Source organism: Mustela nivalis, assembly GCF_964662115.1.
Source record: "Mustela nivalis genome assembly, chromosome: 2".
In the NCBI taxonomy this organism is placed as follows: domain Eukaryota; kingdom Metazoa; phylum Chordata; class Mammalia; order Carnivora; family Mustelidae; genus Mustela; species Mustela nivalis.
The window spans coordinates 125,793,796-125,809,302 of record NC_139021.1 but is presented as its reverse complement, the minus strand read 5'-3'; the positions used below and the strand labels follow the sequence as shown (position 1 = coordinate 125,809,302).

Below are 15,507 nucleotides of genomic sequence, written 5' to 3'. Positions count from 1 at the left end.
CTAATGTATTTTTTGAAAGATGAGCACATTAATTATAACTTCATGTGTACTTTCTAGATGTCAGGATAGGACACTTAACCTTAGTCTTCACCCCTACCCCACACCCTAAAATAGCTACAATTGATCATATGTGATAGAAACATTTATGGTTTAATTTTGGGCCTTCAGCTCCTTGGGCCACTGTCTTGAGCCAAGTCATTCTGAGTTCATAGTTCATGTGACCTGGGAAATTTTTTTTTGCTTCACAGGCGATTTTAATCAGCTTTGAAATCTTTTGTTGAATCATTAACTATACTTCTGGCTCTCTGTTTCTTCTCTTGAGGCACTTCCTCTTTGTTCCTCCTACTGTGAGTAGAAAGTAGGGAACATCAGTGATTGGAAAACCTCATCTTTTTAAAGCATCAAGTGGAAATTACCTTTGTGGTTATACTATTTGGGCTGTGTTTTCTCTTTCTGTGTAATCTAGGGAAGCAGCATTGCCACTTTCTAAGCCTGCTGCTTTAACTGCTTGATATTTTTAGGAAGGGAAGGCATCTTTAAATAGTTATCTCTCTGCATAATTTGAAAGAGGTTAGCCTCTGCTAGCCCTAGGTTACTTGAATTTGAAAACGTGGTGAGTGAAATTGATCTCTATGGCTCAAATATCCCCACCTTGAGAAGGAACAGCTTTCCAATGTAAGCTATTTAAAGATCCTGTGCTTCCTGAGAAAGTAGAAGGTTAAGTTAGCAAAGTGACAAGGAGACTGATCTGATCTATCAAGAGAATGTCTGAAACCTGGACTGGGGCATCCTGTCCTGAGATATAGTCACTGTAGGCCAGGTGTTCTCAACCATGATTTGTGGTTCCCAAAGCTGATCGAGTCTCACATTTAACTCAGTATTTTAGAACTAAGGATTTCTGGGCTTGTCCTGTGTTCTTTTATGGGATGTTCAGTAGATGCAGCCATGAGAGGAGACCATAGGAGAGGCACAGGAAAACAAAGTTTATTATATTCATAGGCTCTAGAGAGATAAAGTCACTTTGTGCGAGGAGGAACTAGGTTCAACCAAGCAGGTGTGGAACCAAGGGGAGAATACAAGGACCTGTGGGTTAGTGCCTTTTGTTGATGTGTCAGATTGGAGTACACAAGAAAAGGAGCAAGGGGATTTCACTGGTGTGTTTGAATGTTGTTAGTAGGTCATAGGGGAGGGCAGGAAGGAGGGCCAGGGGCCAGGGGCCAACCTTATCAATCTTGAACACCTGGTCACCTGGGTAGGATAATTAGAGCTGGTTTGTGGGGGATGTTGAGGCAGCAGGGGAAAGATTTAAAAATGAAGTTTAAAAAATATTTTCAAGTATAGTACCCCATCCTCAAAGTTTTTGATTCAGTAGCTAATCAGGGTTAAAACTTAGGAATGTATATTCTTAGATTCTCCTGATGATCTTGGAAACCCCTGAAACTGTGGTGCAAAATTTTGTATTTTCATGTTTCTGGGGAAGGTATAGCTTTCATCAGAGAGTTCCTCGACTCCAAAAAGGTTAAGAACACTTGGTTTGGGGCTCTTGGTGGCTCAGTCAGTTAAGTGTCCGACTCTTGATTTCAGTTCAGGTCATGATTCTCAGGGTCATGAGATTGAGCCCTGCCTCCATGCCAAGCTAGGATCCTGCTTAAGATTCTCTCCTTTTCCCTCTGCTTCTCTTTCTCTCTCTCTCTAATTTAAAAAACAAAACAAAAAAACCACTTGGTTACATCACTGGGACTCAGATTTTACAGTGCTTCAGAATTACTCAAAGACTTGTTACAACACAGATTTCTAGACCCCACCCCTGGAATTTCTAATTCGGGTAGTGTGGGGTGGAGCCTGATGTGCATTTTTAACTAGTTGCTTGTTATTGCTGATGCTGTTGGACAAGGCGCTACCAATTGAGAACCACTATTCTAGGACTTGGCTAACATCAAGCTCTGGAAGCAAAGAGCACCTTTCAGAATTTCTAACCCATTAATATAGTAATAAACATAATGCACCATCTAGTTTACCATTCTAAGAGAATGGTAAAGAAGACTCTTGGCAAAGATAAAGAAGACTCTTGGCAATGGAAAGTACACAGTCATTCTTAGTAGATCCATTCATTGATGAGCCGGTTTCATAAATAATTGCTTTTCTATGTAGCATTTTTTCCCATGATGGTAGAAAACTTCATAGTTCCATGACAACTTAAACTGGTTGTGTGTGTGTGTGTGTGTGTGTGTGTGTGTGTTTCTTTAAATAATGTAACTTTTAAAGTATGCTGGAGGTACCTGGTGGCTCATTAGGTTAAGCGTCTGACTTTGGCTCAGGTCTTGATCCCAGTGTCTTGGGATCAAGCCCTGAATGGGGCTCCCGACTTAGCAGCGAGTCTGCTTATCCCTCAGCCCCTTCCCCCACACATGTGCATGCACATGTTCTCTCTCTCAAATAAATAAATAAAATCTTTTAAAAAAATAAAAATAAAGTATGCTCATGTTCTCCAAGGCCAAGTAGGATAAAGTTCAATGTTAAAACATTAAAATATAAATTGACCCAAATATGATGGGAAGCAAGAAATATAATCCTAAAGAATGCTAAAATTAGGAAAACTTTTTCTGCTATAAAAATCTCCATGGGGGGGGGGGGGGGAAATCTCCATAGGAAGTGGTCAGGGAAGCTTTCAAATCACAATGAAAAAGCAACTGTTTGAAAAGCTATAAAGCACTACTAAATCCACAGGAGTCCCAAAGAAGTTTGTTTGCTCAGACTGCTTCCAGTCTGTCTGAAACTTTGAAGGAAGCTAAGATCCTGGAAGGAATCTTGAATATCCATGAAGAGTCTAATTTTGAAACTTTTCTTCTCTCTACAGACATAGACTTAAGCAAGGCTTCTGGGCATCATTACTGGACCTCCACATTTTCTTCCCAGTTAGTCTTGGGATTTTTTGTTGCCTCATCCTTTAGAGGAGAGTCCTCAGTGAAATAGGAGCTGACATGAATTAAGGAAACTTAGAGCTTTAGAGAGGACGGACTTTGTTTAAAGGAGGTATATTGAATTAATATTAGTAGTTATTGACATGAGATTACATCTTCTCTGTACTTATTTGCGATACAACTTTTGTTCCAATTTTAGAGCTGCCAAAGTCAGCACATAATACAACTTCAGTTATACATGTCATAAAAGAAGAAAAGTTCATTTTAATGAATCATTAATTTGTTGATAATTGAAAGAAAACACTTCAGTATGAAAGTCTTTATGTAAAGTTTTCTCTTTCATTTTAGTTTTTTTGATTTGCATTGCAGTATTTTGATATACCATGACTGTCAAAATGTTGGCATAAATTAATAATAATTAAAGAAGTATGGCTGAAACTTGGATAATTTTTATATTAACCATATTTTGAATCTAAGAATCTAAATGGTACTTAGCATACATGATCATCACTGCCTAAAAAGCGTTAATTTTTTAAATGAGTAAAATAATATCATACTTAATGGAAATTGTGAATCCCCCATTAGTTGAAAAATTCAGCTTCCAGATTGTTGCTGACATCATCAGAGTTTTTGACAAACAAGGAGTTAATGGGAAAATAATTGTAGAGACTTGTTAACTTCTGCTGCACAAGAAACAGATGTTTGCCAGACGGAAATGAACAAAACCAGTAAAGAAATAGATATTTTCTTCAAGTTTCCAAAAGTGCAGTGAAATGGTTAAGAAAAATTGGAAAATACACATTTTAAAATTAGTTTTAGAACAAAAAATCAACGAAATCAGTTATATGCAAACATATTAGTGTATACCTTAAAAGCTTTCTGAGGATGGTAGGCTTGTCGGGCTCAAGACTATAAGTCATATTTTCTTTTAGCTTAACTTTGAATTTCTTCTGTGATTTCATTATCCTTTTAAGACATGCTTTGGATTTATGGTTGGGTTGATATAATTTGTAATATTTCTCATTCCCACAAAATTACATTTGCTTTTTTACCATAAAAGATAAAGGATCTGTGGACTACAGAAATACCATATCACAGAAGTCTCCCATGTAGTTTTAGTTCTACCCAATGGTACAAACCTTGGTTAACTTAATTTATTCTGATATGGGAGAAGTTACTCTTTACTTTTAATTCTGCCACCTTATCTGAATAATACATGAACATTCAGCAGGATTCATTTTATGCTTTCACATATGCAAAAGTAGAAGCAGTGTTTTTGAAAAGTTTGATTTGATCTTCCTTATCTTAACTTTGGTCATAAACATGAAGCAAAGGACTTAAAGAAGACAGTATTAGAATCTTAGAATTTGAAAGGATCTTTAATATATTTTTTTAAGATTTTATTTATTTATTTATTTGACAGACAGAGATCACAAGTAGGCAGAGAGGCAGGCAGGGTGGGGGGGCAGGATCCCTGCCCAGGAGAGAGCCAAAGTAGGGCTCGATCCAAGGACCCTGAGATCATGACCTGAGCCGAAGGCAGAGGTTTTAACCCACTGAGCCACCCAGGCACCCCAAGAATCTTTAGTATTTTATAAATTACTCCTTGTCAAAGCCAGAAATGGGTTTTTTCAGTGACAGACTTGTCAAATGTTCATCCAGATTTTTCTGAATTGCTTCTATTTATTAGAAGCTCACACTACATGAGTAAATCAGCCTTGGCATGCTAATGTTTAACTATTATAAATTTTTTAATTCAGGTGCCTGGGTGGCTCAGTCGTTAAGCGGCTGCCCTCCGCTCAGGTCATGATCCCAGGGTCCTGGGATCAAGGCCCACATCGGGCTCCTTGCTCGGGGGGAAGCCTGCTTTTCCCTCTCCCACTCCCCCTGCTTGTGATCCCTCTCTCTCTGTCTCTGTCAAATAAATAAATAAAATCTTAAAAAAAAATTTTTTTTAAATTCTTTGTGCTGAGTTAGAATTGGCCTTTGAAATTTTACTTACAAGGTCCTTCCTTTCCAAATTATCCAATACCTTAAATAATTGTAAATAATTATTTATCTTTCTCTTCTTCTCCAGATAAGACATTCTCCATTCCTTTAAATGGTCCTAAGAATGCATGATTTTTAAATGTCTTTGACACATCTCAGTTTGTAATTATTTCTCATATTATTGTTCCCCAAATTGAACAAGATACTCAGAGATAGTATGACCAGTGCAAGATATCGAGGGACTATTTCCTCTCTCTCTCTCTCTTTTTTTTTTAGTTTTATTTATTTATTTATTAGACAGATCTCAAGTAGGTGGAGAGGCAGGCAGAAAGAGAGAAGAGGAACCAGGCCCCCTGGCTTGATCACAGGACCCTGGATCATGACCTGAGTGGAATGCAGAGGCTTTAACCCACTGAGCCACCCAGGTGCCCCTATTGCCTCTCTTTTTGAATCATTCTGTCATTTGTTAATTTTTAAATAAAGATGGCTTTTGTGCGGTAGTGTATAAGACAAAAGATGAAACTTAGAAACAGTACAGGTACAGGTTAAATGTGTAGGTTAATTTGTAGGTTATTCAGCATTTCTTTAACCAACTTCACATGTATCAAAAACTGTCATCCAGTGCATATTTCATTGACTTTCCTATTGCAGGTTGTCTTGATAAAGTAACCTTTGACTTTATTAAAAGACAAATTACTCTCTTGGGGCACCTGGGTGGCTCAATGGGTTAAACCTCTGCCTTCTGCTCAAGTCATGATCCCAGGGTCCTGGGATTGAGCCCTGCATAGGGCTCTCTGCTCAGCAGGGAGCCTGCTTCCCCCTCTCTCTGCCTGCCTCTCTGCCCACTTGTGATCTCTCTCTCCCTGTCAAATAAATAAATAAAATCTTAAAAAAAAATAAATGAATAAATAGATACTATCTTACAAAAAAAGACAAATTACTCTAAATGAGTATATCCAGCTCTTAGTAATCACTGTGTATTCGTTTTATCATGATTCTAATTATCCATCTTGGAGTTTTGCTGGAGTTCAAGTTTACTAGCATGAAATTTGTTTCTGAATTGCCCCTTTCGTCCTTTATAAATATCAATAGATGCCTATCTGTAACATTTTGATAATTCAGAGACTATCTGTAATGGCTCTGAGTTTATATCTATCAAGTTAATATGCTAACATGTAATTTATTTGAACCCATCTAAACTTGTGTTTTTAGTTAAGAAAAGCATGACGATGTTCCTGTTTTTTGTAATAATGGAACAGTGAAAAAAGGTCTAAATATCCAACTCTAAGAAAATGCATAATAAAATTCATTGCACATTTACTTGATTAAGTTTTTATTAGGTAGTTATTTAAAATAATGGCAATATAATAAAATGAGTTTCAAGATACAATTTATAAGCTGCTCATTTTACATTGTATCTTGAAACTTGGTAACAAATACGCTTGTGAAAAATGGGGCGCTAAAAGTCTAATTGCCTTTTTTTTTTTTTTAAGATTTTATTTATTTATTTGAGACATCACAAGCAAGAGGGGGAAGGAGGGCAGAGAAAGAGGGAGAAGCCGACTCCCTGCCAAGCATGAAGCCTGATGGGAGGCTGGATCCCAGAATGTTGAGGTCATGACCTGAGCCAAAGGGTGAAGGCAGACACTTAACTGACTGAGCCACTCAGTTCTGAACTGGCTAAGTAAACTGTTAAAACTAGGGGATTTTATGTACCCCTTTCTTTCATTTTCCAAATTATCCCTAATTATGTTATTTATAAGGAAAACTAATTTGATTTCTTAAAAAAGATACTCTACTCTCCTTTATGGTTTAGTTTATTTTTAATCTCTAGTTTGCACTTGCCATATTAAAAGTAATTTCCTTGACAGAAATAACAATAATGGGTGCCTGCATGGCTCAGTGGGTTAAAGTCTCTGCCTTTGGCGTGGGTCAGGATCCCGGGGTCCTGGGATGGAGCCCACATAGGGCTCTTGCTCGGCAGGGAGCCTGCTTCCCCGTTTCTCTCTTCCTGTCTCTCTGCCTACTTGTGATCTCTGTCAAATTAAATAATATCTTTTAAAAAAAAAGAAATAACAACAAAATAGGAGTTAAATTTTTCTTTACTGTTTAGCCATTAATGGTTCATCATCTTCCCAAGTGTTCTTTTTATGAACACAATCTTAAAAACCCTTTCATGTTGAGTTGCTTTTTTTCCTAATCCTGCTTATTTCTTCTTTCTGAAAGGTGACATAAGTGTTATTAAAGCATATTAAAAATACATAAACTATTATGTTTTACCCTTTTTTCCCAGGTATATGATTTTGTAATTTGTTCTAAACTGGTTTCACTTTCCTCCATTTTATGCTCAAAGTTTAAAGTTTTATTCAGCAGACGGCAAAACACTTTGCTCTTTGCCACTTCATGCCAACAAGCATTAAAGCAATACAGTTATTTCACACCATCCTAGAATGTAAAAATCATTCAGCTATGAATTAGGAAATCCAGGTTCTCGTCCCAGGGCTTCTATAAACAAGATTTTGGGCAAGAAAAATTCAGTCACTTATTCTCTTTGTTGATTTCTTCATCTGCAAAAATTAAATTATTACTCTCTAAAGTTCCATTTCCCTTTTTTTATTCAGTTTTTTCTTTCTCTCCCCGCCCCCCCATGATACGAAAATCCACCTTTATCTTACACTAAATGCTCATACTTATGTGATGTTATTTAGGGACTTTCTAAACTATCCACTGATGACTACTGATTCATACTCCAGTTTCACACTGTTGTATTAATTGGGCATTGAAATGTAGTATCTGTTGAGCTAGTTCCCTATCATTTTTTCCCCTTTTTTCTCTTTTTCTTTTTTTTTCCAGAACTTTCCTTATTATATTTGCTTATCCATAAAATTAATATTTTTTTAATTAATTCATTTGAGCAAGAGATCACACAGAAGGAGAGAGAAAGGGAGAGGGAGATGCAGGTTCCTGCTGAGCAAGGAGCCTGATGGTGGAGTTTGATCCCAGGATCCTGGGAATGTGTCCTGCACCGAGGGCAGACGTTTAACTGACCCAGCCACCCAAGCGCCCCCATAAAATTGATTTTTCTAGTTCCAAAATCTTAGTGGTATTTTTATTGAGGTCAGATTAAATTATGGAATAATTTATAGAATAATTACATTTTCATTATCATTAGTTTTAAAGGAAAATATCAGGTATTCAGAATATTATATGAGCATGGGAAACAAAGTAAATTAATAAACATGATCACTTTATTAATGAATTTTGAGGTGTCTATATCTATAGTAAGTAGTGATAGTACTTACAGTGGTTTTGAAAGAAGTATAAATAACTTAGGAAAGGTTAAGTATTTAATTGTACTCCTATTTGGCTTTATGTGGTGACAGGATATATGATAATGTCCTAATAATTGTATAAAATAGAAGTCTAAAAATATAGTTTGGAATTACTCATTTATTTATAGCAAGTAAAGTTGGTTATCTTAATGGTACGCATCTGCAAAGTGTTAATCAGGGAGATTCTGAAAAAGATGACATAGAGATGACAAATTCAGAACTACTCTAGAGTACGTGCCTTATTAGTATTCAGAAAGCCTAGAAGGAAAAAATAAAACAAAGGAAACTGAATTCAGCCATATGCTTATTGAAAAATGTAGAGTCTATTTGCATAATGTTTTTATGTTGTTTTAGTATCCTCAGTAGTGATTTTTCTTAGCTCAACTATATATCATTAAAATCTGCAAGTTTTAAAGAGTAGACACATGCTGCACTCCCTCTGATGACTGGGTGTGATATCAAAGATACAGTGAAGAAAGGAGGGAAAGGAACACTAATTCTCCAATTACTGAGTTCTTAGCAAGGCGTAGTTTTTCATTTCTATGATAATTGTATTATCTGTTTCCTACTGAAAGTGTGGGATGTATGCTCGGGTGGGAATTTGGTTTTCTTTTCCCCATCATTGTATCCCCAAGCAAACCATAGTGTTGGTTGAATGAATGTGGTGCAAGCTTGAAGGAGAGAAGAGAATTTTTAAAATCCACAAGAGTAGGCCCATATCATCTGGAAATCCTTGTAGAACTCTTAGTCTTTTGAAAGTAGGAGACAGTGCTATACAATTTTTGCAGTCCCTGGAGGTTCTCTATAGATTCATTTTTGTAAAGAAGTTAAGCCTTTGGACATTACCACAATACAGTAGTTATGTGTTTGTATATTTTCATAGATTACAGGACAATAGGGCATATTGAAAAGCTATTTTCCTGAGTCTAGTTAGCCTTCATATATGGCCATATCACATTGAAGTCCTCCGAACTACTGTTACTCATCTTCTTTTCTTAACTGTATGTCTATGAAAAATATTTACAGTGCTAGGCCATTGAACTTAGAGTCCTTTGGTTTTGTGTGAAATCTATATACTTGGAGAAATCCACTTGTTTCTTTAGGCTTCTATATCTTTAAAGATGAGGAATTTATTTCTTTCATGGCCCAAGATAAATGGAACCAAAATTCTCATTTATTTTAACCCTTAATTGCAATGCAATGTTCTTACATTATTGGAAGAAACAGATTTCTTTAGCTAGTCATACCGTGTTGCTTTCCTTTTAGCCTCTGTTTACTTTCTCACCTCTGTTGATTTATTCAGCTTGTAACCTAGAAACCAGCTAAAAAGGAAGGAAGTCAGAGATGTGTATTTCTGGGCAGTAACTGGAGTAGTTTCCTCTTCCTCTAGCCTGGTTTAGCTGCCAGAAAAGACTTTTTACTCCCTACCTTCACCCAACCCCCATAAAATTATAGAAAGAAAAAGGGAAAGAAAAGAAAAATTAATAATAACTATTCTACTTACTCCTTAATTCATTTAAGTTATAAGCCATTAAGAACAACCAATCTAGAGGAATAAAATTCTGCTCTCAAAATGGTGCAAAATCTCACCAGGCAGCAAAAATGCTGTCTGAAAGGTGGTATCTGCCATCCTTAAGGAGTTGTAAGAAGAGAAAATTAAGGAGACTTGATGTAAAAACTGGACAACTTATTATGCTTACTACCAAGTTGGTTCTCTATATTGGTTTTTCACTGTTTTTATTTGTAGTAGAAATTTACCAGAGTACCAGATCAGACACATTTATATATTTTTAAAGATATTTAAAAATATTTTTAAAGTATTTGTGAAGCTCAATTTATGAAAATAACATATTTATGGCTTTCAACTAGTTCCATCTTTGTGCTCCCTTCATTTGCATTAAGAATTGACTACATAGTATTTCTTATTTTGTTTTATTTTATTTTATTTTATTTTGAGAGAGAGAGAAAGCACAAGGTTGGGGTGGGGGAGAGGGAGTAGCAGAGGGAGAAGGAGAATCAGGCTCCCCACTGTGCAGGAAGTCAGCCATAGGACTTGATCTCAGGACCCTGGGTCATGACCTGAGTTAAAAGGCAGATACTTAACTGACTGAGCCACCTAGGTGCCTCTGTATAGTATTTCTTTATAATGAGAAGAATTTTAATTCAACCATGATGCAGTATGAAATAAAAATGTTTTTTCTTTATTGATATTACTTACTTTGATTTTTTAAAAAATTACTGCATTCTGTGTCACTAGGAATATATAAATATTGTGGCATTCAGATTGTTAACTAAGTGTAGTTCTGTTTGCTGTTAGATTCTATAGGGGACTGATACTACTTGAGGAACAAAGACAACTGTTTTAAGTGTATATCATATAGTCAAACTCGAACTTATGTGAGCTTGTACGATGAATCCTGTGAAATATTAAACACATTCTCTAATGTACAATAAATTGTAGAAATGTAGTGTGGAATGTACTAAAAATGTGCTGTTTCATACTTGAATAGCCTGCATCAAGCATTTGATGTTTCTTTGTTATTTGTGGGTAGACTAAAGCTGCCATATTGATCTAGTTGTTTTTTTTTTTTTCTTTTTTGTATATTATATGACATTGTGAATTCTTTTATTTTTATGTTTTACATTCATGTCTGAAGTAATTATAAATGAATGATTAAAATGGTGTGTATGATGTAATAGTCATTTGAGTTATTATTTAAAAATATATATTAGTCTAGGGACGCCTGGGTGGTTCAGTTGGTTGGGCCGCTGCCTTCAGCTTGGGTCATGATCCCGGGGTCCTGGGATTGAGTTCTGCATCCGGCTTCTTGCTCAGTAGGGAACCTTCTTCTCTCACCACCTCTTCCTGCCACTCTGCCTGCTTGTGTGTACTCTCTCTCTCTCTCTGACAAGTAAATAAAAATAAAAAATAAAATCTTTAAAAAAATAAAAAAAATAAAATTTTGTTCTAAAGTTATATTTTAGTACCATCAATGTTCTAAAGCTATACTTACTAACATTCTTAGAATAATCATTATCCATCTCTTTCATCCTTGTACAAAAAGTTTGAGATTTTTATAGATATAGTACATCATATACTAAGTTGAAAATATATTTTCACCGGTTAGCCTGATGTTTTCTGTGAAATGAAACTGATACATCTAGAATAGGAATAGAGAGGGCATGGGCTGGTCTGGATGTTTTTCTCTTAATATGATTTGATGAATTGGTTGTGTGTGTGGTATTTAAAAAACATGAATTTTTAGGTTCATTAAAATTGAGATTTCTACATTGGGTCATGTTTATAATAAAAGACCATGCACAACATTTAAAAATAGGTGTATGCTTTTTATACTTACAGATATCGAACATTGTTTTTTTCATATTCAGTGCTTATATTATATATACAACATGCATTTAAATGTAGACTAATCTCACTTCAGGTGCTCAGTACCCATGTGTAGCTAACTAGTGGCCACCATATTGCACAGCATAACTCTTGAGGTTAGAAAGAAGTTAAAAGTCTACATTAGGTAACACATCAAAAAAAAATATATTTCAAATAATAGATATTCTTATAACTGTGAATTGTCTAGATTAATTTTTTTTAAAGAATAAAATTGTTGGGCGCCTGGGTGGCTCGGTGGGTAAGCCGCTGCCTTCGGCTCAGGTCATGATCTCAGGGTCCTGGGATCGAGTCCCGCATCGGGCTCTCTGCTCAGCAGGAGCCTGCTTCCTCCTCTCTCTCTCTCTGCCTGCCTCTCTGCCTACTTGTGATCTCTCTCTGTCAAATAAATAAATAAAATCTTTAAAAAAAAAAAAAAAAAAAAAAAAAGAATAAAATTGTTTCAGGAGTATTTTTTTAAATCTGCCAAAATAAATACCACCAGTTTTTCTTTTGAGTAAAGTGTTGTGGTTATGTCATTTGATTTTATTTGGACTGTTACTCCAAAAATGCTTTTAAGTGTTTATTTCCAGAGCTTTTTTTATATTAGTATATTTTTAAGGAAAAATGATTAAACTTAAAATAAGGAATTTAAACCACAGAAAGTATTTTCAGTAGTTTAAAGTTCTAGCTTCATTTTTGCCAACTTGAGAGATATTTACGTATTATTTGTTTTCTGCACTTTCTTACCTTGGGAAATCTGAAAAGCAAAAACTTTGTATTTGCATTTGCTTTATTGAAAGAGACAGTAAACTTGAGGTCTCAGTCTCACCACTAGTCTGTCTTTGTCTGTTGTTAAAATTATGAGCCAGTCTCTATGGCCGCAGCCAAATGAGTAATCACCAGTAATGTGACTCGTGCTGGAAGTGACTCCATCAGCACCTGTGACGGGGGATTAGTTACAGTTTACAGAGCACCGCCTCTTCCCTTCTCTCAGTGTGCCCTAAGCCAAGTAGTCTTTCTCATTTGGGTGTCTGCACTGTTGGAAGCTACTGCAGTGTGTTTCCACGCAGAGAGTACAGTGGGAAAGGCTTTCTCTAGCTGATGGATGGCTGTTCTCTCTATTTGGAGTATCTCACTGGTTATGTAAGCGACCTCGGGAGAAATTATCCTGACCCAGATCGGAGGATGCAGTAGTGCTTCAGCTGCAGGATTTCTTAGTCGTTAACACCACAGTGCTGATGACAAAGAGCGAGTTGTAATCCTCATCACTGCCAGGCTGAGCCAGAGCAGACAGAAAATCGTCATTTGCTCGTCGGAGACTTGTTAGGTTACAGCTCTGCTTCGTTTTGTGGTCTTGGCTTTTCTTCCTATACAATGACGACGCTGCAAGTGAGCTCAGAAATGCTTGGTTTGAGAGCCATTTGCCTGTGATTTTTGAAGACTAAAGAAGTATTTAAGCTAGATAAAAAATACTGCTCAAGAGTGAAATGGAAATGTCAGCTACTTCTTGACCTTTAAAGCTGTGTCGTGGATTTCTGAGATTTAAAGATACTTTAAAATCTAAAGAACAAAGTACGGTTTGTATTTTTCTGCTTCCTTTTTCTTTTGTCTTAATTTACATTTGGTTTTACTTCTCAGCCTTAGGAATTAAGGTCGCTGCCTTTTATTGATCTAGCCTTAGTGTTAATAGTTTTAAAAAATTTTAACTATTTTCATTTGTTCAGAAAGGATAATTGTGTGTGTAGTAATTTCATAACACTGTAAAAAGATTAAAAACTAGAGTTTAATTGTTTAAGGTATTACAGCAGAAATATTTCAGATTAGGGTTTTTAGAATATAGTGTTTTAAGGGAAGTAGGGTATTTGATTTGTGAGGGATTTTTTGTGTGGTGTATTCCAGTGCCCACCCCCAACTTGTTTTCTAACAGTATCGTGTTTTTCAATAGACCTGCTTGGGTGGGAATTTGGACTTTGTTCTTTCAAGTCACTCCAGTCTTTTTTTTTTCCCCCATAGACTAAACCTTGACTTCTAAAATGTTGCTTAGTTTTCTGCTTCAGTATTATCCTTTAGTGAATTTTATATCAGATTTTTTTAGTTAATGAGCGTTTTTTTTTTAAACTTGGAAAAGGAATTGTTAAATGTTAAGTGGAGATTGTTAGAAACTCAGACTGCAGACATAAACTCCATGAATTTTCAGTTAAATGTTAATTGTGAGCTTTAACATGGTTTGTTTGAGCAGCTGAGTTATGTTTGAGAGCTGAAGCTGATTTATTTTAAAAATGTTTTTTTGAGGAGGGCTCATCTGTTCTCCTCTTCCTCATGTGAATGGAATGTGGTGCAGCATGGAGCCCCAAACAGGATACAGTTGTTCTAAGCATTCTTCCTATAGCGTGGTGTAGGCCCTACTAGAAATGCAGGCTCTCAACTATTTATTTTGGCTTTAGACTATTTTTAAAGTATGGTCAGACAAAGGACCTTAAAGGAACTCTTAATCCATTAATAAAATTGAAAAAGTTTTTTTTTTAATTATGAATATTTGATTTTAAATTAGTAATTTTATTTGAATTTTCAAAGTCTTTTTATCAGCATTGGAATAATAGTCTTTTTGTGATAAAGGCCATATTCTACGTTGACTTTCATCAGATGGTAGCTCATTGCTTCCCCTTAGGCTGTGGAAGTTCCTCATAGAATGATATATCTTGAGAGACTTGAATTACTTAGTTATGCATGAGTTCTAGTTTCTTTACATTCCAGTACACCTAGACCCATAAAATATTTACTACATATTCATCATAAAAGCTGTAGGATCTGTTCACATTTATTTAAATATTTATGTTTTTATTTTTAAAATGTGTTTGACTTGGATTCAGATACTAATAATTGTTATATCGTTGATTTGCCACTTTAAAAAATCATTATGTGTTTTAACTACTTAGTTTCATATGTTGTTTGTCTTTAATTTTCCCATTAAATAGTAACAGTCACATTTTCAGGATTGTTTGTTTAATGCATATTGAAACATTTCTCTAACAAGTACTGTTAAAGTATTTATCAGCACTGTTAAAGTATTTATCAGCACTTTCTGGGAACATATTTGTAGCTTAAATGTAATTGCACGTTTAAAAATTTGCGCGTTGTGGCCCTATTTACTATTTTAAGAAGGCTGATATACTCGACCTCCATTTGTACATGATTAAAAGTATTATTGTATCCAAAGTAGCCTTTTCTTAAACTAATTTTTTAACAATTCTCCCGATAGCTTTCAGTTAGTTATCTTAAAATGAGAAAATTTTTTTTATTTTAGCCGAGAAACTAAATTAACTCAATAAATTAAATTATGATTAGTTGACCTGTTAAAATTTACCCTTAGAATTCTGACCTACCTTAAAAAGTAGAGTTTCTCAGAGGGTTTCTTGACAAGAACGTTTTTCATATTATAAAATGACTGGGTCTCATAGGAAATGCAAACCACCTGTATTATTTGCGTAAGAAAGAGGCACTCAGACAGAAGTTTACTTCTTTTTCAAATCCTACTTAATTTAATTGTACCTTTAGCCACTTAGATAATAGCTTTTGTGGACTTTTTTGTTAACCTTTACGAGTTGACCTGACGTGGTACTGTTTGAAAATAAATAGAGCATTTGAATAAAGTTCAAGGAATAAATCAAATCTTCTTGAAAAGGTACCAGTGTTTTCTAGTTTACTAAAAACTAAACAGATATATAATATGAAAAATATTACATATATCATGTTGATTACATACCGTTAGACCTTTTAAAGTCTAAATTAAAAATCAGTGATCTTGAAAACTTTAGTCACTTGTTAGGTAAAATAATAGGATTTTATGAAATAATTTTGGAATTTAGTCTTGGCAAAT

General features: G+C 35.2%; 1 protein-coding gene across 9 annotated transcripts in view; it reads left to right on the top strand.

Moving 5' to 3' along the window:
* JMJD1C (jumonji domain containing 1C) overlaps nucleotides 1-15,507 on the top strand; it is a gene marked incomplete at its 5' end in the record, with an annotated part of 325,008 nt that overhangs the window by 216,955 nt on the left and 92,546 nt on the right. For 2 of the 9 annotated variants that reach the window (XM_082720118.1, XM_082720123.1), the window contains one exon: nucleotides 12,628-13,207. The exons of 5 other annotated variants lie outside the window; for them this stretch is intronic. Of the gene's footprint in view, nucleotides 1-12,451; nucleotides 13,208-15,507 lie in introns of those variants that run through there. 2 more of the 9 variants (XM_082720121.1, XM_082720117.1) reach the window with 2 other exon arrangements.